At 49.9% G+C, this 24,879-nt stretch overlaps 1 protein-coding gene across 2 annotated transcripts in view; it reads right to left on the bottom strand.

Annotated features, from left to right (window-relative positions):
- LOC144146961 (uncharacterized) overlaps nucleotides 1-10,502 on the bottom strand; it is a 191,252-nt gene extending 180,750 nt beyond the window's left edge. For both annotated transcript variants that reach the window (XM_077678943.1, XM_077678944.1), the window contains exon 1: nucleotides 9,967-10,502. The gene's annotated coding sequence lies outside the window, so the exon portion shown is untranslated. The remainder of the gene's footprint in view (nucleotides 1-9,966) is intronic.
- Nucleotides 10,503-24,879: the final 14,377 nt, after the last annotated feature.

Here is a 24,879-nt window from a genome sequence, read left to right as displayed (position 1 = left end):
ACTGTATGTAAATCGCCTGTTCGTTCTTTTGCCGTCCTCACTTATAGTTAGACAGGAAGCTTCGGATTCCAACATATCTTTTTAGACATATACAAATCTTCTTTTACTGGCGTTTTACCACCCTGGCCGCTTCAACCTGTATGTTGTAACTTGTCTTTCGTGAAAATTGATAAAACCAGGGTACCACAAACTGCAACTTTGCAGCACTTCTTGTCCCTGCAGTATAAGTATCAATGTGCAGAGTTCCATAGTGACGCATCAAAAACAGCAACCATGGTGTCTTGCGCTGCTCATGGGTCAAACTTTGATGCATGCAGAACCATGAGCCCATATACCACAATTTACTCAGTTGAAGAATATGGCATCTTACTCATTGCACAACGCATTTTTGAAAAGAAAATTCCAAAGTCCATATATACTGATTCCTTGAGTGTTACCCGCATTGCCATTACACAAGCCCTGCAAAAACAGAATTGTCACTATCGTCCTCAACACTATCATGTCTATATGTCCCCAAAAGCTCTTTCTCGTCTTGTGCTGGGTTCCAGGCCACGCTGGAATCACTGGCAAAGAGGTTGCTGATTAGAGGGCCACTGCCGCCGCACTCCGGAACACAGTAGACATAACAACACTACCACACAGTGACCTTAAGCAACAAATTCGACAACACCTTCGTAGCAAATGGCAAGCACAGTGGAATGAACAGACAGATAACAAACTACACATAATAAAACCACACTTGGGACGGTACACAACTGACTCATACAATACACACGCGGACTCGTATCTGCTCACTCGTATCTGCTCAGCAACGCACTCGTATCTGGTCAAGGGATCTACAAGACCCAATGCAGCAGGTGCGGAGAAGCCCTATTCGTAGTTCACATACTCATTTAATGCAAGGCACTTGACACCACACGACGCAAACACTTCCCACAACTGTACAGACAGCACATCCCGTTTCACTCATCATACTTTTTAGGAGACGAGCCCATGATTTCCATCAAGCGTGTTTTAAGTTTCTAACTGATGTGAAGTTTTTACATCTCATTTCTTAACATGCATCATGACAACCGAGCCCTTTGCACCAGTTATCTTCATTACCTTAAGTTTTACTTCATTTATTTTTACTTTTACATTCATGTCACTCAAGTGAACTAACTATCCTTTGGCGCCATTTTTCCTCAGTTGGCCCTGCGCCATAAAAATACAAACATCATCATAATAATCATCATCATCATCATTTGTATTCGGAGCTTTTTTCATCTGTTGCACCGCTTTCCGCTGTAGTCAAGCGAGCAGCCGTGTGGCAACCACCGTTTACCTAGCTTGATTTCCTGAAGCTTCGCAAAACGGTTGACTCGAATGGAGTCATATGCGACGCATATGGACAACACTTCAGTGAGGCGGCTGCCGCAAAAAAGGCGTCATTATTATGAGGCATGAGCTGGGGAACCACTTTTGCATTTTGTCGCTATCTGCAGCGAAGCAGCCGGATACGTGGTCAAATTATATTCTCCCGGACTCTCAACCACAACATCAACAAATAACTTTAAAGGATGTTTTATACAGTTTACACTGTGCACGAATTCGTGTAGTGGCCCGAGGCTGGACCGACCATCGAAAACAGCATCCATATCGCATAAATTTCATAATTCGTTGAGGGGGTCGCTATGTTAGATACAGCCCAAATCTAAAGACTGCAGGCTTTAGATTGGCCGCGGGACTAAGCAACTCGGAACATGTGATGCGCTAGTGCAGCGCCCTTGGGCGGTACTGCAGTTACCCCTCTACAGTATGCGCTTCTTGAAGAAATCGTTGTGAGTTCCAGGCTTTGCGGATTGTGGTAATCTGCCTCAATACGCTGAGGTCTCAGAAAGTAGTCCTTTTTTTGCTACCATTACCATTACGGCACATATTGTAGACGTTTACCCTTTTGTTATTAAAGGGTTGAGAGTTGGGCGTGTTGGTAATGATGCATCTCGAAAAACAAACTGCGCGCAAATTAATGGGGACAAGAACACATGAAGACGGCACAAGCGCAGACTCGCAACAAGTTTATTACTGCACAATTCAAAGCTTAAATGCCCAAGCGCCCAATCGCCACGCCCCCAATGCGTCACAGTTCTCGGGGCACTCAGCAGAAAAAAAAAAACCGTAACAAAACCACAAAACGAACTTTGAGGCGCACGAATGCCGAAAAATCAGCAAAGATAACCGCATCATACATGGATTAAGACCGCCCTCCAACCCCCAACACACATGCCCAGAAGAGGCACCAAAATAGCGCTCAATGTGCATCTGAATATGCGAATTCTCGATTAAGCCGGGCGATAGAGGGATGACTGATGCAATGGGAAACAGCTTTTATGATGTGGCTGGCTTCTACAATTTCTCGCGTTTGCCGGTTCTTATGTTGGAAAAGGATGGCTGTGCGCTCAAACACAGGGACACAATCAGGTGTGCATGCGCGGCAATGAGAAGATAAGTAGCTCAGGTCACGTTTTTCCTTTGAGTAGTTATGTTCTTTAAGCCTGACATTCAAACACCGCTCCGTTTGGCCAATGTATACTCTGCCACAGGCAAGTGGTATCGAATAAACGACCCTCGTAACACACGGTACGAACTTCTTTTGGTGATTAATGCCACATGTCCCCTGACGGTTTTTCGCATTTTTATTCACTCTTGTACAGATCTTCCCCAACTTATTAGGAGCCGAAAACACTGGTTAGGAGCCGAAATAGACTGATTTACCCCTTTTCTACTAAACCCCCGCGTTGTAACGTAGTGCACAGCAGCCGTCGCGACGCTTTCGTTTACAACTAGTGCAAAGAACACTTTACACGCCATTGAAAATGACTTTCCCACAACTACAGAGAGAACGGTCTCCGCGTACGTGTAGTATCAAGTACGTTATGACATACTAGACTTGGGCAGGTTTATATTGCACTGTTATAGCGGACTATAGAGACTACAGACATCCATGATCACGTAGTACGCTATATTAGGATTGAGGTCTTCAGGCAGCCTTCCGTTCTGCAGGGGTAACTCAACGTGACGTCACCATAATCCGGATTCGCCACTTGACGGCAAAGTAAGGACACCTTCCAGTCGCTCCGTGAAGATAGCCACCGCGTGGATTGGAACTAAACTCCCTCCTGGCCGTCACGCTGGGGAGAAAACGTTTAGCTTCTGGGCCAATCCCCCCTCCCAGGGCACGTGACATCCGAGTTTTGTGCTTGCGAACAGCAAAACCGCGAAGTTCTCGACCAATGTCCACCACCTGACTCTGCAAGAGGTCAAGGCACGCACCAATGCGGACGATTTCCAAGCTATCTGGCCGTACTGCGAGCCACGAACTCTTGTCAGACATGCGCCCGACCAGCGGGTCAGGGTCAGAGGTTATCCCTGCTCTAAAAGTCCCGGCAATGCGGCCACCGCGCCGCTTCACGCAGACTAGCTGCTTCCCTTGTGTACAAAAGATGATGGCGGTGCCCTTAGTACACGGTGCACGTCCAATCGATGTTCCTCCCGGTCCCGCTGCGCGCATGCACACACTTGCGTCGTCGTCCTTCACGCTCCGGCGGCCACGCTGATTGGTCCCGCCGGCCGGATGGAAGACAATGGGAAGCAGCTGCGGCCGGCCGCTTTTGAACACGGGGCTTGCCCAATGGCGCGGCGACGAAGGAGAGATGGCGGGCACGTCCGGACCCTAGTTTAGAAAACTGGGGCACACGAGTACACTGCCGTAGTCGACGTTCGGTCGCCGAGCCACGTCCTTCCGTAATGGCCTAATCGGACGGAGGCACCAAATAAGGAAATGTTACGGTAGTCGACCAGGAGGTCCCCATGGTCCCCCAATGGCCTGATTCGACAGTCGACGACTGATGTATTTGCTGAAAAATTTACCGCGTCTACCGGCCGGTTTGTGTCCTCGGAAGCGGCCTTTATCGTCCAACGACGCGTTTTGCGCTCAATGCGTCCGTCCGAATGCGTCCGACCAGCGTCAACCTTTACAGACCCCGCCAGAAAAGAGAGAGAGAGAGAGAGAGAGAGAGAGAGAGGGAGAGAGAGAGAGAGAGAGAGAGAGAGAGAGAGAGAGAGAGAGAGAGAGAGAGAGAGAGAGAGAGAGAGGGTTTAATTTGGAGCAACACGGATTGTAGCCGGGCATTTGATACATTACTGAGTCACAAATAGCGCAGGAAACAGTACCATAAGAAGGCAGCACAAACGACGGAACTGCTGTTGATTGTTGCGAACAGGCAACTAATACGAAAAGACGGAAGACACGTGACATACTAATCTAGGAACAACAAATACAAAAAAAGGCAACAATAACAGTAATAATAAAAAAACCAATTGCACAATAATCTGCACTGCTGACACAGTTACTGCATCAGAACACCTTCCGTTGCCCTCACGGCGAAAGAAACTGACTTCTTTGGTAGTTACAAGAGATTGTGTTGGCGCTCTGATACAAACTGCGCTGGCTGATACATATTTGCCAGTAATGCAGCTTACTCTGCCATAGAGTTTTTTTTTTTAATTTTATTATTGGCTTTGTTTTCTTTTGTATTTTTTCCCTTCTAGATTAATATGCCACATGTCCTCTGTCTTTTCCTATCTATTGCCCGTTCGCGACAATAAACTTCTGTTGTTAGTTCAGCGCCGTGCTTGTGCGATCTTCCTGTCGTCCTGTTTCCTGCGCTGTTTGGAGCTCATTTATTTTGAAGCCCGTGTCGAAAAGACTGCTCGGCTTCTTGGCAGGGTTACAGGGACTGGTCTAGTCCTGGCGTGTTTTTATTGCGATTCGCTAATGTGGTCCGATACAGCACTTCAACCTCCTTGGGGGGTGTGACCCATGCCTCAAGCTAGAAGGGCGCTTTGTGGCAGGGATTGGCTGGGACGGGCAGGGAAGCCCGTCAACGTCGTGGTGTGTGTGTTAGTGGCGTGCAGCACTACATAACTGGGCTTCCAGGGTTTGCCATGAGCACCGAGTGCGCCCGTTAGCCGACCGACTGCCTTCGCTTAACAACCTGACCCGGCGGGACATCTGCTTATTTTAAGCACAGCACTGCGTGCGAAAATGTGATCGCCAAGTTACAAGGATTCCTTCCTAAATCCGTCTTAGTTGTGCCACATAGCACGGTCGTCTGACAAGTAAGCTAAAAGTACACGCGAGACAATGTTTTTTTTCTTCTGAAAACAATACGTATATATTATTTCGCTCACTGTACGACGGGAGGGCAGTTTTGTTAGTGTTAAATAGACTGGTTTGTCTGTCAGCCTCCTCATGTGGCACTGCCTGTGTGAATGATTAGTGACATTCCTTTGAGTGAGCGAAAATTCACCCAACCAGTGGTGTTTTACAGACGGGAGCACGTGTGCCTCCGACGCATAAGTTAGTCATTTTCATTTTTGTGTGTGCGTGTGCCTGTGTGTGTGTGTGCGTGCGTGTCGGCGCCTCGGGTATCCGTGAAGTCAAGGTTTCAAAAGTTCTCCTTAAAATAAAATTATAGTTGAGCTCGTTTTGTGCAATCTGCCAGCACCGTTTTTTCTCGCTTGTATTGAAGATTTTGTCTCCAAACACGCCTTCAGTTGATGCCTACACACTTGCTCTAGTGTAAGACCTTCTTTTTGATCCCGTCACACAAGTACTTCTGAGGTGCAAAAAAGCAAAAGAAAAAAAAAACGCACGCCGTGATGGCACTTGCAGTGGACGTAAATTTTCTCCTGCTGAGGGAAATTTCCAAGTAGGCGAACAAGAAACAAGAAATCTAAATTCGCGCAATCCTGACATTAGCTTGTTCTATTAGTGGGACGGTGCCCTGTTTCTGGGAAACTATACACTGAGCATCAGTCTGGGTCATTTTTTTTTTAATTACAAACATTTTTGTTTTTTGGCTGCCTCCTCATTCACCAGTATTAGAGCAAGCCATCCACCGACTTACCTGTGAACGCTCTCCACAGCACAAGGGGCAGTATGGCGGTCACGCGTACTCCCACAACTCGGCCAGCCCACACACACCCGTACCTCTCTTATCTGATCCTCGTGCGTCTGCGTCTGCCTACGTAACTTCTCATCGTCCGCTAACCGTGTCAAATTTTTCCCAGATACCATCTTCTCTGTTCTCGACCACATGGCACGCAACCGAACAATGAGGGAAGACAATGACGGAACGCCTGCTGGAAGAAAAAATCCACGTGCACGTCGCGTGTGTAGTGATGATCCCGTTAGAGCCGTGCACCATGGTAACGAATCAACGTTATCCCAGCCCTCAGCACTCCCCCTCCACTCCCTGAATGACGACCGAGTAATAACAACCCGTTATTCTTCGTCATCCGTCAGTCAGTACGCGCTGGTCACTGGGCGAAGTCTTCGTTCGCTGCGGCCGCCGCCATTAGACTGAATAGCGGCGACTGGGCGACGCCTTCATTACTACGCCCCGTCGTGTTCCTGCTTTTGTGTCACGTGCTAAGAGAATATATAGTAGGCAATTTGCATCCCTTCCCGCTTAAGGTTCGCACGAAAACAGTGCTCGCCCAAGCGGAAACGCCACCGTCCATTGTGAGATGGGTACGGAACTGTAGGAAAAGAAATAGCTTGTAAGGCACGCGTCCTTGCTGGCTGTTTTTGCCAAGGCGGTCGGTATGCGGGGTATCGAATGTGAAATGCGTGGGCCTCCCCTGACAAAAGTTGCGGATTGAGGAATGAGGGGGTAGGGGACACTTACTCTGCCCACCATAAAATAACGCCAGGTGAGAACTCGTATTGTTTCAAGCGACGCACCAAGTTCACGTGCAAGAAGCGATGGCAGCGAGTGCGCGATTCCAAGGCCCAGTTTAGGACGGTGAGCTGCATGCTGTGTAACGTTTGGGCGACCTACCTGGTAGGTCGTAGTAAGTGCTATAGAGCGAAGCACACACGAGACAATAAATGTCAAGGAAAGCAAGAACACACGGCCGCACTCGTTTAGTCACGTGACAGCACCTATCTCTTCTTCCGTGTCATGTGTACTGCTTTCCGCTGTGGCTGTCTAGTTCGCGCAGTAATAAACCAATTCTTTGTGAGTTGTTGCACTTGGGAAGATACACAGGTGTGTTTCAACTACAGAATACCGTAATACCATGTCCTCCTGCCAACACCCAAGGAGGCTTCCCCAAATTAAAACATTTCACACGGTGAAAAAAATTGTCTGGAAAAGAAACTGCAGCGCTGGTGTTGTTGTTGCAATGTGGCCAGCCCACAAGAATACGACGTTCAGGACAGGTCAGGTATTTTTGCCATTGTCGTCAGACATTGAAGTTTGAAGCTCTTTAATCGAAAGCCGTTACGACAGAGTTCATAACCTCGACCATTACAAGACCGCAGCGGCAGTACTTTTAAGCACCTTCTAGATCTGCAAGTTCTTCATGCAACAAGAATGCACACTGCTGCCTTCTGTTGGGCCATTACTTTTTCAGTTACACAAGCGACTGCTCCTATTTCATTTTTAAAGACGACAGTCCTTCTTGCGCCAATTAAACACCAAAGACAGTAAGGTGCTCACGACATGCGATGGAAACAGGCATCCCAATGTTTGTACTCCAGAAAAAAACTCCCGTCCTTCCAAGTTCCATTCAGATCACTAAACAGCAAGTATGCTCAATAGCAAATTAAAGACAAACGTGTTTGGTTTCGTTCCCTCCTTGCACTGCGCAAAGATTCGCTCGCTGGCCATCTTTGTTGACGGAGCGGGTGGTCACAGAATTTTTTTTATCCGTACCTCGTCCCAGGGTAGGCATCTATTTGTAAATTTTTTGAAAGCTCCAACTCTTTGCCCCTCGCAAGCTTCTGAAAAAAAAAAAATCCGCCATCTCCACGAAGTGAATGATGATGAGAGGGGCGAAGCAAAAACGCTTATCGGTAAAACCCTGAAACATTCGCCCGCACATCATATAAAGACTCGACACGTCAAGCTTTCAACCGCTCCGTTGACAAGCCCGTCGACGACGTCGATGTTTGTAGTGGTTATGTAGGGGTTGTTTTGGACGATGAGAATCTTCATGCGTGAGTTGGCGAATTCGGTGTGACATTTTAGCCACCTTGGCCATCGCCTTCTGCAGAACGTCTTGTCCTCGCAGGCGACGAACGACAACCTCTCTTTTCTCTTCTCCTTGTTGGGTTGCGACGAACGCGTTGAACGTTTTGTCCTCTTCGGTCAATCTTTGGTTGGCCAATCCCTAGGGGGATCCTGTCACAATCATCATTAATGTGCGATGCCGTATACAGCAGCAACGAGGGACGGGACAGGGCCCGAGCAAGAGGAGCTTCGCCACTAAAACTTTGGACCGCCGCCCAGTGAAGCTCATGCGTTCACTGCGAAATATGCTCACTGACCCAAGCCTTCATAAATGCTATATTTTTAACGCACACTGTTTGCAGACGGCTAACCAGTGAGAAGACGTGTTAATGACGGCAATAACGAGGGCGCGGAATTCATCGCTCTTAACTACGGCTCATTATCGAGTAATTGCTTCAAGGCTCATGGTTCGCGCCCGGGCACACTGCATTCTCACGGCACCGCTCAAGGAAGGCGGTCTGCAAAAGAGCGACCAGACACCTGGTAACTAAAACACGGCCTAAAAATAATTAAAAAAAACGCAGAACTGGTGTACTCATAAAAACAGAGACGTCAAAGTGTAAATTCGGCCAGTGAGAGACCCGCATAAAGTGATCACATAACGACACAAAATAGCATTTTGGAATGACTTGAAATAATCTTGTTGCTAGCTTGTTATTCCGTTAATGCAAATGTAAAAATATGCTTATTCCCTGGACGTCCTAGTTTCATTTTTTAGTTGTTTCGTATAAAATCTTAGTTGATTCTGATGACACAACTAGATTGCTCGAGAAAGCTAAACTGTTCTTCTTAGCGTTTCTTTTTTTGCACATTCCGGTTCCCGTATCTCTGATCTGCAAAATCTCGACCAAGCTCGTAGATCATACGAAGCTGTTGCCGCGAAACGGAGCTCGCATTTGAACGCTTTTTAAGAGGCGCATTACGCATGCAGGGCTGAGAGCCGAACGACAAAAACAATTGAGAGCCTCGAGGCGCTGAGAGAGTTCATCGTCCGCCTTGACGCAACGTGAAGGAGAAGCGCTCGAGGCGAACAACCGCGGTGCCAGAAGGCAGCACGGCCGCAGCAAAACGCGGACAACCGACGACCTGATGTAATTGCAGCCTCACGCAGTCTCCCATTGTCACGGTCCCCTGACTTCCAAATTAAACCGCGCACGGAGTAAGCGCGTGGCAAGCCAGTCCATCACGCCGGCACGGAGCACCAAGACCGGCAAATTGCTCGCCCGCTCTCGATTCGGCGCTCCGAGATCGCTCGCAGCCGCCGCTACTAGGCTGCCTTCGAGATAATAGATGACGGCCCCCGCGCACCACGAGCGATTAATAAAACCCGATCGAGCGCAGCAGGCGACGGACGATATGTCGCCGCAAATACGACTGCTTCTCGCATATATAAGTGCCCCGAACAAACGGACGGAGCTTTGCAGAAAGATGTAGGCAATCCAACATCGTACAATTGAGACGCGAACACGAAAATATGAACCGGAACACACAAATAGCGCGATTACTTTTCGTACAAGTGAAATTTTCGCGTGGCCTTATTGCAGTAACAAAGACTTAAAATGTGTACATAAAAAAAAAACCAAAAGCGAGCCAATATTTTATCTCCACTATTCATATTTTTTATTATTTTGCGTGTTCCGGTTCATATTTTTGTGATCGAATTTCATTTGTCCATGCCTGTACGTACGGTACCCGCGGTAGAAAAGGAAGGATGACAATAAAACACAAGCTCAGCTTTGCACGCCGTACCGTAGTAAAACAGCGCGCACGACGACCAGGCCGCGATATATGCGGTGCTGCTTTTTCTTCCGCGAGCTAACAATAGGCCTAGACGAACACTCACCGCCCCGTAGTCGTCGGCGTGGTCGGTGCCGTACGAGCGCGAATCCGACGCAGCCGCAGCGCGGTCCCGTGTAATCCGGCCGACGTCTTGGCGGTATCCCCCGGCGTAGTACACAGAGCGATCACGGCCAGCCGCGCCGAAGAGCAGCAGCTTTCACACTGGCAAAAGATGCGAGCACACCAGCACAGTCGAGCAGCGCACCTCGGCACACGGTAGATCGTGGAGATTTCAAACGCGATCCCGCCAAACCGCGCAGGCCAATCGGTGGTGGTGGCTGCTTGCCAGAGATGTGAACGTCCGCAACGGCAGTGGCTGCAGCACAGCGCCGTCTCTTCCTACGGATGTTGCTTTCGCTGGAGATCGGGGCCCCTCTCGGTTATCTAGGCTGGCATGACGAGCTCCCTAGTACGCTGGGCTCTGCAGACTTGCGGGGTCTACAGGGATTAACACAACCGCTGCGCCTGCCGGCTGCAACTGTGATGCGGCGGACGCACGGCGAGATCCCGCGTCCATTGTCGGAGGGGAGAGGATCTGCAACAAACTGCCAAACACACGAACGGTTGCCGGCACTGAGCACGCCCAGGTTTGTGGCGCCATCTATGGCCAGTGTAAGGAGGAACTGAAAGGGGCGCGGCTTCAATGCGGTTGTCGCAGTTGTGGCTCGCGGAGAGGCGGCAAGTTTGAAGAGCCCAAACGATATCGGCTTTCTCGGGCGATCTCCGATGACACTTGCGGGCATTATTTAGTAATCACTTCCAATGCCAACAAGTTTGCATCCCTGCTATGGTTAAGTCTGTTGTGACTCCTGTTTTCATAGTAGCTTCGGGACAAAAACTTCCCCGATTTTCCCGTATGTGAAATGTTCCGTTTCCGGCTTTGTTATTAATGCTTTCCGAAAATGGGTGGAGCTGGCGCATACTAAGCATAAGAATAGAGGTCACACTAATTAAGCAAGCAATTTTCGACCTGTTGTCGCATTTGTTTTTTTGTTTTTTTTCCTGCAGCCAACCGGGCTCGCGCGTTTCTTTCACGAGGTTTCAGCGCGTTTTATTCGCGCGTTTCACCGGTCTCGTCCAGGTGGCGCCACCAATCCAAGTTGGCTGTTTGAAAGTTGCCCTACCCGCACGCCTCGCGCGGATAACTTTTAAAATGGTCCGCATACCTCGCGCGGATAACTTTTAAAATTGTCTTTAGCGCTCGTAGCAGCGCCCTGTGCCCAGTTTCTATGTGTATAATTTTTTCCTTAGGCTGTTTGTTGCACTTTTGGAGACTAGTCGGTGAAGTGAGGTCGAAGTTGTCTGTCACGTGCGTGTCTCGCTTACGTCTTTGTTTGCCTCTGCGTGAGCTAGGTGAACTAGGTTGGAACTTTTCTTCTACTAGTGTATTACTGTGCAAAGGGAGCTTCGGGAGGGGCGAAGTGTTGCTAGTATTCTTCATAGTGGCAGCTGTGTTCTACATCAGCTAGCAGTAAATTTACCTTCAAGTGTGTGGTGTTGCAAATGATGAAAAACTTTGCGGCGGCGTGTTGTTAACCGTTTGGAGCATATTTTGTATTAGTTCTGAACCCAGTACGTGCCAGTTGGCTTTATCCACTCACAAAAGCATTCAATTATTATAAACCAGATAGCTTAATAGAAGCGTAAGCACATGCGAGAAAGTATGTTCTACCTTGCACTGCTGCACGGAAAAGAGCGTTTGGTTCAGCGTCTTTAATTACTTCTATTCACTTGTGCTATCTGAAAATTTCGTTGCTGAGTGTAAGCGGCGCGAGTGTTTTTGTTACCCTCAGCAAAGACTCTCAAAGCTCATAACAAGTTACTTTTTTGGTTTGACACTGTTGTCGCGGGTGCGTTTTAACGGGGCACCCGGGATAGCATTACTCAAGGAGGTGACGACGTTTGTTGGTTCCGCAAGATGCTGAAGTCCGACAGGGGGGGTAGGGCAGGCGAGGGCAGCAAAGCCGCCTCAAACGTCTACGGTTGCTCTGGACGCGACTAACTGCCCGCGGGGCCTTTGCGTGAACGAGGGCTGCGGAGCTGCCACATACGTTGACGCATCGGCGGGGGACAAGCGAGGTCGGAGTGCAACACAGCGCTTGACCGTTCCCGAGGGCCGTCCCCCGCTGCGCTTTTTCCTCTCCTTTTATACCCTTTCTAACAAGGGAGACCCTGAACTTCCCGGAAACGCGGAGCCTGCCCTAGCACCCCCCGTCGGGACAATGCGCAACAGCTTTATTATACACTTTCCGTTTTACACTGCAGATGGCGCCTGCCTTCTTACATTTCTTCTTTCAAGGCAGAGATGGCGCTTGCATCGTTACATTCCTTTCCGGTACATTTAATTGTGAGTGTCCGCACTCACAAGGCAAGAAAACACGAACAAAGCGATGCAACAACGGAACAACAATAATGGGGATAAACCATGATTTGAGTCACTGTACTACTACTTGAAATATACACTGCACAGCACTGGTGTTATGGATGCATGGTAGTTACTATATATACAGCGTACTGGTGGAAACCTGGGTCCTAGTCTATTCCCGTAGTGGGCACTACACAGCACTTCACTGGAGTTACAGGTCCGAGTCACAACACTTCACTGGAGTTAGGTGTCCGAGTCTGTTCCCGTGGCGGGCACGTCACCACGCGTCACTGGCGTTACGGGTCCGAGCCTATTTCCGTAGCAGTATTTGCACAACACTTCACTGTAGTTAGGGGTCCGAGTCTGTTTCCGTGGCGGGCACTATACGTCACTGGAGTTACGGGTTCGAGTCTGTTTCCGTAGCGGAGACTACACAGCAATTCACTGATGATGATATAGTTTGCCGTCCTTTCCGGGCACAATCAGTATGCACACACCACATGGCCCGCACTCAGCCGCACTAATAGTGCAGGAAGTCGTCTCGGTATGCTGGCACCACTCGGCGTTTGCTTCTTGATGCTACGGCACTTTCACACGGCACCGTGTCCAGGGCATCAAAAAATTCCTCGTCACTGTCACTGTCTTCTGCCTGCACTTCAGGGCTCTCCACGCCCTCAGCTGCAGCATGCGGTTCTGGTAGAAACACACTACCTGGCTGGATGCCAGCCACTGCTTCGGCTGTGTCGTCGCGGCTTATGCATGGTTTTATCCGGCTGATGTTGATCACGTCGCGGCGGCCGCGGCGGTTTTCGACTTCCCAGTCGTTGGCTGCGGTTTGTCTCACTAGGCGGTAGGGCCCGTGGTAGGGGTGCAGAAACTTTGACGTCCGTCCTCGCTTCGAGGTGGGCATTCGGACATACACGAGGTCGCCAGCTATGAGATCCTGTGTTCGGCGCGTCTGGTCGTAGCGGCGTTTATTCGTCTCCTGTGCCCTTCTTTCTCGCTCCAGTACCAGCTCCTTGGCCTTGTTCCAGCGACGCAGGAATTCTTCATTAGCTGGTGCCACTCCCTGTCCCTCGCTAACTTGGAGTGTTGCGTCGATGGGCAGTGTTGGTTCGTGACCATATAATAGGAAGAAGGGGGAATAGCCGGTAGTCTCGTGCACCGAGGAGTTGTAGGCAAACGTTGCGAAAGGGAGAAACTCATCCCAGTCGCGGTGGTCGGAGGAGACATACTGGCTGATGATTTCCGCGACTGTCCGGTTGAACCGTTCGCACAGGCCATTTGTCTGTGGGTGGTAGGCGGTTGTGCGGGCGTGGTTGGTGTTGGTGAGGCGGAATAGCTCCTCCGTCATATCTGCCACGAAGTGGCGTCCCCTATCTGTGAGAACCTGCTCTGGGGCACCATGTCGAAGAACTACTGCCTCCAAAAAGGCTTTTGCCGCGCACGCCGCCGTCGCCTCCGGCGTCGCGACCGTTTCCACCCATTTGGTGTGATAATCTATCATGACGACGACATGTCGGTTTCCATGGGCCGATGCCGTCAGAGGACCGAGGAAATCCATCCCCATTCTCTGGAAAGGTCGCTGAGCCGGCGGCAGGGGCTGCAGCAGGCCGGCTGGCCTTGTGGGCGGTGTCTTCCGGGTCTGGCAGTCCGGACAGGATGAAACGTACTTCGTGATATCCGAAAACATTTTCGGCCAGAAGTATCGTTGGCGAATTTTATCCAGGGTTCTTCTCATACCCAAGTGGCCTGCCGTTACGTCGTCGTGACAGGACAACAGAATCTCGCGTCGGAGATTCCTGGGCACCGCTAAAGCTAGCTTGTGCTCCTGGTAACCCTTGGCTCTCCTGAAGAGCACTCCATCTACCAGACTAAACGCTCTGGCCGCGCGTCGAACTTTCCTTGTGGCTGGTTCTTCGGGCCTTTGCAAGTGACCGATAATCGGCCTCAGAAAAGGGTCCTCTTCCTGCAGCTTCCTCATACCGCTTCTCTGGTCATCGGCGATGAACAATGGCATTTCTTCTTCAAATGGTGGGGCGGCGTCATGTGGAAGACGGGAAAGGGTGTCAGCATTTGAGTTCCTGCTTCCTGGCCTATGCTTGAGAGTGATGTTGAACTCTTGAAGTAGTAGGCTCCATCGTGTGAGGCGTCCACTGGGGTTCTTGGTTGTCATTAGCCACGTCAAGCTTGCCTGGTCAGTGACGACGGTGAAGGGTATCCCAAATAGGTAGGGCCGAAATTGCCGGGCTGCAAACACCACTGCGAGACACTCCTGCTCAGTCGTGCTGTAATTCCTCTCGGCCTCATTCAGGTGGCGGCTCGCGTAGCTGACGACGTGCTCTTTATCGCCGTGCTTCTGGACAAGAACCGCGCCGATCCCGTACCCACATGCATCCGTGTGGACTTCAACTGGCAACTCAGGGTTGAACAGCTGCAGCACAGGTGAGGAGGTTAGGTAATATTTGAGTTTCTCAAACGCCGACTGGCACTCGTCGTTCCACTGCCAGCTCTTGTCTCCTTTTGTGAGCTCCGTGAGTGGCTTAGAAATTTGGGCGAAATTCTTGACGAAACGCCTGTAGTAGTTGCAGAGACCCAGGAAGCTGCGGACTTGCTTAACATTCTTGGGTTCAGAGATCTGCTCGACTGCGCGTATGTTGCTGGGGTCTGGCCGGACAGTCTTTCCATCGATGATATGTCCAAGGTATTTCACGCTTTCGACGGCCACTTGGCACTTCTTGGGTTGGAGGCATAGTCCCGCTGAGCTCAATGCGTCGAGCACATTTCGTACGTCCCGCAGGTGGTCGTCCGCACTCTGTGAAAAGATTATGATGTCGTCCAGGTACGCGAGGCAGACTTTCCACAGCTGACTTGCCAGTACTCTGTTGATCATGCGCTGGAATGTGGCTGGTGCGTTACAAAGACCAAAGGGGACCACATTGAACTCGTACAGTCCGGATCGTGTGGCGAAAGCGGTCTTCTCCTTGTCCGCCTCTCGTATAGGCACTTGCCAATATCCGGATGCCATGTCTAGCGTTGTGAAAAAGCGGGACCCTTGGAGCATGTCCAACACATCGTCGACGCGGGGAAGCGGATGTACGTCCTTTTTGGTGACGGCGTTCAGTTTCCTGTAGTCCACACAGAATCTCCATGTTCCGTCCCGCTTTCGGACGAGCACAACAGGAGACGACCATGGGCTCGTAGACTCTCGGATGACCCCCTTCCCTAGCATTTCTGTCACTTGGTCCTGGGTTATTTGTCGTTCTGCTGCTGATTTGCGGTACGGATTTTGTCGCACTGGTCTTGAGCCACCGGTGTCAATCTCGTGTTCGATTATGTCGGTGTGGCCGAGATCCACGCCGGAGTCAGAAAAAAGGTGGCCGTATTCCTCAAGCAATGACCTGAACTTCTGCCCAATGGGGTCGTCGGGGCTTACACCATACTGTACTTCGCCTACGCCCACGGTACGACCGCTTGGAGCCCTGACACAAATCTCAACATCCAATAGCGGTGTTGCCTGAGCGACCGCTGCACCTTTGACGATAGTTACGGGAGCCGTAGTCGGGTTTGCAACCCGAATGAAAGTGGTGTTGTTACGAATGTCAATCAGGGCTCGGGCGACATTTGGGCGAGTTCTGTCTGGGCTGGGGGCCAGCGGCTCGATAAGGCAGGTCCCGTCCATGTTGACTGTGCCAGTCAGTGCAACTTCTGCGAGCGGCGGGATTTGCACGGTGTCTTGACAATAAACAGTTGTCGGGTTCGCTTCTGTACCCGAATCACTCAGGGCAAGCTCCACACTGTGCCCACAGAATGTAATCACCTTTTGCGGAAAGCTCAACACCATCTCCGTACTCCTGCACCATGGCAGCCCACCCAGCAGATCGTAAGGGAACGTGTCAAGTACTAGAAACAGCTCCTCTATCTCTATTCGGTCGACCTGCAGGGTGAGCTTCACCTCTCCCGCGGCGCTTACAAGCTTTCCATTTATATCCCTCACGATGGCGGTGGTCGGGCGCATTGCCAAACCCAAATGGGTCAGAAAACTCCTTGAAACAATGTTAACCGATGCCCCTGTGTCGATGATCATCGTGGTGCGTTTGCCCCTGACCGTAACGGGAACGGTGATGAGGTGGGAGTGCGTAACGTACGTTGCACAAGAAGAGCTGCCTTGAGTCGTCTGGGGTCGAGCTCCTGAACCCCGGGGTCCTAGTTTCCCGGCCCCTGCCTGTACGAGGGAGCCCTATCTTCTCTTGGTGGCTGATCACACTGTCGCATCATGTGGCCGGTACGACCACACGTGTAGCACCGCGGTTGTCCCGATTGGTTGCGTGACGGCCGTGGTGGGAACCTACGAGGCGGGGGACGGGATAATCTCTCGACTGCCTCTGCCAGTGCTTTGACGCTTTCTTGGAGGGCCCCGAACATTTCTTTTGTTACCGGCTCAGGTGTCGGGGCTTCTGGTCGTTTGTTATCGGCCTCGCGGTTACAGTGTTCCGCAGCGGGGCCCCTCCTATCCCTGTGGTCGCGTTCTTCCCAGAAGGGGGATGACGCAACGAAGCCCGGCAAGGCGTGCGTGGGCATCGTTGCCATGGCGTGTTGAGCCATTGCGCCCACGTGCGTCAGCCGTTGCAGGTGGGCTAGAAACTCCTTCGGGGTCTTTGGGTTTGTGATGGCTATCCTCTCCATCATTTCCGGCCTGAGTCCCCGCAGTAGGCAGCGCACTTTCTCTGCGTCGGTCATCGTTGTGTTGGCGCGCGCGCAGAGGTGCAGTATGCTGGAAACGTATTCCCGGGGCGTCTCTCCTGACTGCTGCCGTCGCTCCTGGAGCTGGATATACGCCCAATCTTGGACGTTCTCTCCAGCAAAAGCCTCGCGGAGAGCTTCCTGCCACTGCTGCCACGTCTCCAGTGGCCGTGTTGCCGATGTTTCGCGCAGTACAGAGCTGTACCAACGACGGGCTTCTTCCTCCAAGGTAATAACGAGGTTGTTGGCTTTTTGTGTATCAGACCAACTTACTGCCGCCGCGTACCTCTCATAAAGCCGGATCCAGTCCTCCAAATCCTCGTCCGCCCTGCCTCTAAAAACGGGGGGAGGACCGTACGGCCGCATCTCATTCGGAGTCGTGGTCATTTCGCGACTTACGGTGCGGCTCCTCAGTACCAGCTCGTTATTCATTTATTTGAGCCCGCCAGGCGAAACAGCTCGTCAAACCTCTCGTTGAGGCTTCGTGGCTTCTCCTCAAGCTCCCGGTCGCACCATTTTTCTGAGGGGTTGATGGGCGATTGTTCGTTCATGCGGGCCTGAACTCGATCGCGCCGGTCGCGGCGTTGCTGCGCGCGTGACTTTTTCGGGTTCTCCATTATGTCTGGGCCAGGAATGACGCGGTACCCCGCACCTCCACCACTTGTCGCGGGTGCGTTTTAACGGGGCACCCGGGATAGCATTACTCAAGGAGGTGACGACGTTTGTTGGTTCCGCAAGATGCTGAAGTCCGACAGGGGGGGTAGGGCAGGCGAGGGCAGCAAAGCCGCCTCAAACGTCTACGGTTGCTCTGGACGCGACTAACTGCCCGCGGGGCCTTTGCGTGAACGAGGGCTGCGGAGCTGCCACATACGTTGACGCATCGGCGGGGGACAAGCGAGGTCGGAGTGCAACACAGCGCTTGACCGTTCCCGAGGGCCGTCCCCCGCTGCGCTTTTTCCTCTCCTTTTATACCCTTTCTAACAAGGGAGACCCTGAACTTCCCGGAAACGCGGAGCCTGCCCTAGCACCCCCCGTCGGGACAATGCGCAACAGGTTTATTATACACTTTCCGTTTTACACTGCAGATGGCGCCTGCCTTCTTACATTTCTTCTTTCAAGGCAGAGATGGCGCTTGCATCGTTACACTGTGGATTGTGTGCTTTTTCTAATGCTACAGTGAAGGAGCACAAGGAGCATGACCTGTGGTTCTGCCTTGAATGCAAGCTTGAAGCTGACAGGACCATCAAGATGACAGGCTGTGGCCTTTGCATGGAGTAACACCCCTAGTTAGGTTAAAGTTTGTCTATATTGCTTAATGCCTGCTCGAGCACTAACAGTAGGAGTCTTAATTGTCTGCTTTGGTTGTTTCTTCTAGTGTCTTGTCTTTTGCAACTTAAAATTCTTTTCTCATGTAACATAAGGCACATAGTAGGTTCTCATGTTAATTGAAAACATGCGGTGAGGCTCCCTGTTTGATCAAATAAGATACCTTAATCTAGTGATAGGTTCAAGGCTGGTGCAGATCGGTTAACCCAACGACGAGAAGTACATTAAAATTACTTGCATTTGAAATTTATTGCAAAAATTAACTCTGTGAACACACGAGTCACCATGCAAGAAAACGACAAAACACGGGCTAAATGTGACAAGTGCCCAAAGCTACAAACAGCCTGTGTGCATGATTTCAGCGTTTGTATATAAAAACGTGATTGACTGTTTTGCCCTGCTGCCATGGTCATAAATGCAGCTCGGAACATTTTGTGCATGCAAGATAAGCGATCTAGCTCCGATTCCAAAAGTGGCACTTCCCATTTTTGTTAAAAATTAAAAAAATAAAGCATTCATGATTTCGTGAATGTGATGCTAAATAGCTTAAGAAGAACCTCTGTTTTACATAATAAAAGTATGGAACTACACTGCCTGCACAGAAAGGCTAGATACGAAGTCGGTGTCTGCAACCAAATCAGCACGTCACAGTTTCGAGACTCGCATCATGCTTCCCGGGCACGTAAGAAAGGGGAGTAGTGATGTCACGGACGTGCCCCCCCACCCCCTCGCCCCCCAGTCATGGCCGCCGCCACAGTGTTGTATATTGACGGACTATGGTATCATTAAAACTAGCATAAGAAAGGTTGTGAATAATTTTCTCCTGCAAGTGATATGTGCCATTATATAATTGTTAGTCTCGTAGCTACCAATGTCAATGAAAAAAAATCAATTTCATTGGGCGAGTGTTCGGGAACTTGCGGATTGGTGAAGGTAATGGAGGGAGAATGAGTATTGTTGTTTTGAGTAACATGCAGTAAAAAAAAGTTTGTTTTGTCCCTAAATGTTGCAGGTGTGCCCACTTTACGTAGACCTGCAACACGCTTCGAATTTTCCACAAAGCTCTAGAGCTGCGCGAAAAAGCAAACGTGATGGTGCATTCAGAAACCACTAAGGGATATGTGTCTGCTTGCATGCAGTATTGAATCGAAAAAAAAAACATGCAAGGTCCTGTTAACTTGGGATGACAGTTTAACTGGCCCCTGAACTGTTTTAATGAGCCCCAAGAGATCTGCATTCACCGACTGGAGAGCCACTGGAATACAGTGGAACCCCGATGATACATCCTCCGGACTTACGACGACCTGCTTCTTACGACGGATCGCCGCGGTCCCGGCGAACTCCTTATAGAAACAATGCATTAAAAACCCCGGAGATATGACGCTCGGGTGCACGCGGTCCGCTTCATACGACGGATTCTGGCGCGGAAAAACCAGCGCTTTTCCTATATTTCACACCCCTTAGCCGCGCGTCCTGACGTCCTTTATTCTTGACCCCCTTTTTACGCTGCTTGATGTACAAAGGTCCGCAGGCGGGTCAGACCACTTACTGAACCGACGCAAGCAAGCAGGCAGGTACTCGTGAGAGGGAGTCAACCTGCGACGGCCCCACGCGGCAGCAGTACGCCAACGCGCCGACCGCGAGAAGTACAAGTTCAGATGGCAGGTGGACCGTGGATTTGAAGCACCGTTGAGCCAGCCGACGAACGCGGAAACGCAAACGACGCATCCCCACGGCGATGACCGGACAGCCGCCTTTTCCGCCCGCTCGATTGAAGTTTCTTCCTTTCACGACGCTCTTTCTCCCTATATCTCTGCTCTCTGCTTATCAAAGCCGCGATGTCAGTCAGCTCTTTTCTTTACTAGAGTGCCGATATTCACGCGCGTCCGCCTTAAGGGCGGAACAAAATACAGGAGGCGATGGGGGAGACACGTATACGTTGGCATCGCCGTTTTGGGTTCCTCGCTGGCCGCCGCTGCAAGTCACTGCAGCAAGACCGCGCTATAATGGTCGCCGCAACACGCTTGACTCGCGAAGGTTGAATTACCTTATTTATTTCTCACTGCTAGGTCTTGTGGGAAACGAAAACAGCTATGTGTTGAGCACTATGACCCAATAGCGATGGCACGGGGCCGTTCAAAGGATGTCTCCACCATGCTGTGCCCTCTCATTCGATCTCCATCAGGTTATATTTGAGACCTGCGGAGTTATTTGTGCAAGCTGAACCCAATAAAATCCTGTGCACATACATTTCTACATTACTTTTCATACGTACAGCACATATAGTACATAGTCTTTGGCTGCGAGAACAAGCAAAAAGAAACGCAGAAAAGGCAACGGGCCAATATCTACCAGCTATTCTCACCAAATTTCATTTTCCCGCCAGTAACACCCACCAGGCCTTTAGGGAAGCTTGTGATGCTAAGAGCGAGTCTAAGATGACCGTGTGCGAATTGAAAGAAAAAAAGAAACAGTAGAAGAAATGTGTTAGTCAAGGAAAGAATGAGAAGAACTGTCTGGTTGGCTGTGCTACACATGGAAATAGGAATAATAGGCTTGAAAGGGAAAGAAAGGACTGGCATAAAATTTAGAATAGAAAATTAGGGAGAAACTGAAAATGGCATGAACAAATGGCAAGTACAAAGACAACACCACGCACAAAAAACAAAACGGCATAAAAATAGGCAGGAAAAACGATAAAATTGGCAAACGAATGATGCTACTCTGTGTTTTTCCCTCTTATGCACTTAATCTGCTTCATCCAGACGAGAATTGATTTGATTGCTTCCGCTACACCATATCTACAACTGAAATATGACTGATTTGCTGCGTGCATTATGTAAATAGTAAATAGTAGTAAATGTATAGAGTGAACATAATTTTTATTTTTTTCCCGAAGTGGAGCTGCTCCTTTCTGGCAAGCTCTTGTGCCGAAGTGACTCTTAGAATTGCACTTGTTTGGTTCATTCTGACTCTCATTTATGCATCTCGTTCATGCTGCCTCACTTCATTTATGCTGCCTCTATTTGTACTAGTTTATTTGGTTGTTCTGCTCTTCTCAACTGCAAAATGTTTTTTTATATTCAAATTTGTTTTCTTTCCAAAAGGTTTTCGGCTTTTAGCCCTGTCTGTTTAATGGCTTTAACGCTTTAAAACTGCCGATTGGCTTTGCTGGAGCAAGTCAGTTCCCCACATTATTTTAATCTTTCCTCATTCTGAGAGAGGGACACGGAATTTTTAAAGGGCAAAGAGCCCTCTGCAGTGATACTAATGAACACTTGCACTACTTTCTTTGTGTTATAAGTACTGAAAGCTTTAGTTACCATTAACCCAGAATGGCACTGCATGTTTTGCATGATACCCTTCTAGTCTCTGGTTTACTTTTGTTGAGATTTTATTTAGGCTGCTATAAAGTAGATTAATTGCGACGTAAGACAACCAGGCAACATTAATAATAAATCTAGTGTGACGTCCCCAAGCATACAGCCAATGCCCAATCTTCTAAGCTTACTTATAAAAAGGAAAAATCTCTTGAATGAGTTTCTCGATGCACATAACATGGTAATATTAGGCTTGGGTATTTCATGCTTTTTGAATCTAAGCTAGTGAGAGCGCCACTAGCGAAACCTATCTATGAGATACCATTATCAAAAAGTTATACCATTACCATCACGAAGTTATACCATGAGATACCATTACCAAGAAGTTCTCTATGAGATACCATTGTCATATAAAAGGTCGTACGTGAGTCAAATGGGGCGCTGTCTAAATGATAGGCATCGAGAGCACGCGTTCAATGTAAAAAATGCAAAAAAAGCAAAAGATGCAACAGGGAGCACGCGGTCGCTGCGCACATTGTGAACTGCTCAGGTTGCTCGCCTTCGTTTGAGCAGTGCCACGCGGTGGCCAGGTATCAGGACAGGCTACGGCGGGAGATCACAGAAGCATGGGAAATATAGAACCGTCAACAGCACACCCTCCGTCGCCCTTACTGGGAAAGAAATCGAATTTCTTGGTAGCTAGGAGAGATTGTGTGGAAGCTACGATATAAATTTTGCTGGTTGCTGCAAGTATAGCAGTAGTACAGATCACTGCACCATAGCAGATATTGTAGTCATTGTATATTTTTTCGTATCTTTTGTTTTTTGTTTTTTGTATTTGTCATTCCTAGATTTGTATATCACGTGTTTTCTGTCTTTTCCTATTTATTGCCTGTACGCGACAATACACTTCAGTTGTTAGTCAGCGCCGTGTTTGTGTGATCTTCCTATCGTCTCGTTCCTGCGCTGTTTTTGACTCAGTGCTTGAAGAGCTGTCGGAATTGTCGCTCCGGGATAACAGTCTCGTCCGCTCCCGTGTCGATTTTGAAGACCAGAATCTGTGACTCAACGAGGGGAGAGACTTCCCACTTGTCGTCGCAATGAGGCCCAGGAAACCTGGCTCCTGCTCGATGTTTCGAAGAGCATTTGCTGAGCGGCAGACGGTTGAGAAATGGCCCTTTTCCCGCACTTCTGGCAGACGCAGACTTTGGCAGGACAGATGACACTCGCGTGACGCTCTTTGCCACACCAGCCGCATGATTTCTTGAAGCCCCTCGGGTGGTGTGTGGTTGGGGGTGGCGTTGCAACTGCGTCTTTAGCGGGTCTACCCCGCCGTACTTTCAGAGCGTCGAGGTTGACTGCTTCCTTTGGCGCGCTCGATAAGAGTTCTGCCTGCTGCTGTTGGACTGCTTCATTCTGACGAGCGATTGTTAAAGCCTTCATTAGGTCTAGGCTGGGGTCAAGCTGCAGAGTTTGCGACAGTTTATGGTTCTTGAGGCCCACGACTAGTCTGTCTCGAATTAACTCTTCGCGGAGCTCCCCGTAGTTACAAGAATCTGCTAGTGCGTGTAGGGCTGTTGCGAAATCTTCGACGGACTCACCATCCAGCTGGATTCGGGTGTTGAATTTCGCCAGCTCGTAGATGATGTTTCGCCGAGGTATGTAGTATTCCTCGAACCCCTTAAGCACTGCGTCAAAGTTCTGCTCGTCAGTGGTCAGCTTGAAGGTATTAAAGATGTCCTCTGCCTGGGGTCCCATGAGGTAGACCAGTGCATCCACCTGGCATTCTTTGGGTCGATCGCTGAGTCCTGAAGCAGCCCGGTCGCGGAGGAAACGTCTCTTCCATTGGGGCCAGTCTGACGGTGAAAGGTGAACGGGTCAGGTGCCGTAATCTGGAACGAGGCAGCGCTGCCGTTCTTGTTGGCCATCTAAGATGAGTTGCTCGCGAAGCTCGCAGGCAGGTCTGTAGTCGAGGGAAGGCCCGTAGACGAGACAGAAGCGGCTTCAGAACGAGGGTTGGTTGGGTGTGCTGACGTGTCGTTCCGGCGGAGAGCAGCGGTCAGCACATCCCACTCCTGACACCATGTTGGAAGGAATGCTTGCCCGGCACCACGCGCATGACGTCAAGGGCATGGCGCGAGGCGCGGGGCGGGATAGTTTTATTCTCTTTGCAGTGCGGTACACGTGCGAGTGCAGGATAGTGTCCCACGTGAGGGTGGCATCATGGCTGCGTTCGGGCTTAGCACGGTTTCACTACACGGGCTGGCAGGGCAGCTTTCCCTCTAGAGTCAGTAGTATTAACTCTATGACTTGGACTTTCATAGAACCACGTTGCTATATTCCACGTGCCTTCCACGCAGAACGTATACGTCTTTCGCTGCTGTTGGCGTGTGATTTCTTAAATGCCGCCAGGAGCGTAGGCAACAGCAGGAGACGGCTTTCTGAAGTAGATGTATATCATTAGCTATCGGAAAAACCAACCATCAATAAATAAACACTGCAAATATCCCTCATGTATTGATGTTCTGCCTTATGTTTCCGCAATGTCTTGTTCTTGTTCAACAATGTTGACAAGTATGAACATTGACACCGGAGTAAGATTTGGCTGTGAGTATATAGGGCTATTGTGCAGATTTTATTCCACTGTGGCCGGGTGGCCGAATCGAGTCACAGACACGCAAACAAATATACAGACAAACAGAAAGACCAACAGACATACAGGCAGACCAAAATTTCTGTGTTTAAGTAGCCCAAGAAAGACTATCGTCTTTAGGAAAAGCGTGACGTACCGCCTAGCGGAGCCAATGGCTGCACATGCGTCGGAACGCAAGTGGCCTGACCAGTATCTCGAGGTTATTTCCACGGAGCTGGTCAGCTTGTAGCATCCACATTGCTTTGGATACGCGGAGAAAGTGCGAACGCTCCAGGCCTTACTGCTGGTCCTTTTTGGATGAACGATAACTGGGATAACACTTCACGCTCTTGTTGCTGTTGTAGTCCTTTATTAATCGAGGAAAGGCCATGCGGCCAAAATAGGTGTAGGAAAGAAGGGTACGGGAGGAGTAGCCCGGTTAAAGAGATGATGTGTCCATAAAGACCGCACAGGAGTTCCCTTCAGACCGTGGAGGCTAGGCTAAGGTGAAAATCTATTTAGGGAATTTTC

Source organism: Haemaphysalis longicornis, unplaced genomic scaffold, assembly GCF_048455015.1.
Source record: "Haemaphysalis longicornis isolate Haplotype H1 unplaced genomic scaffold, Haemaphysalis longicornis Haplotype H1 scaffold_7, whole genome shotgun sequence".
In the NCBI taxonomy this organism is placed as follows: Eukaryota; Metazoa; Arthropoda; class Arachnida; order Ixodida; family Ixodidae; genus Haemaphysalis; species Haemaphysalis longicornis.
This window is presented reverse-complemented; position numbering and strand designations above follow the sequence as displayed.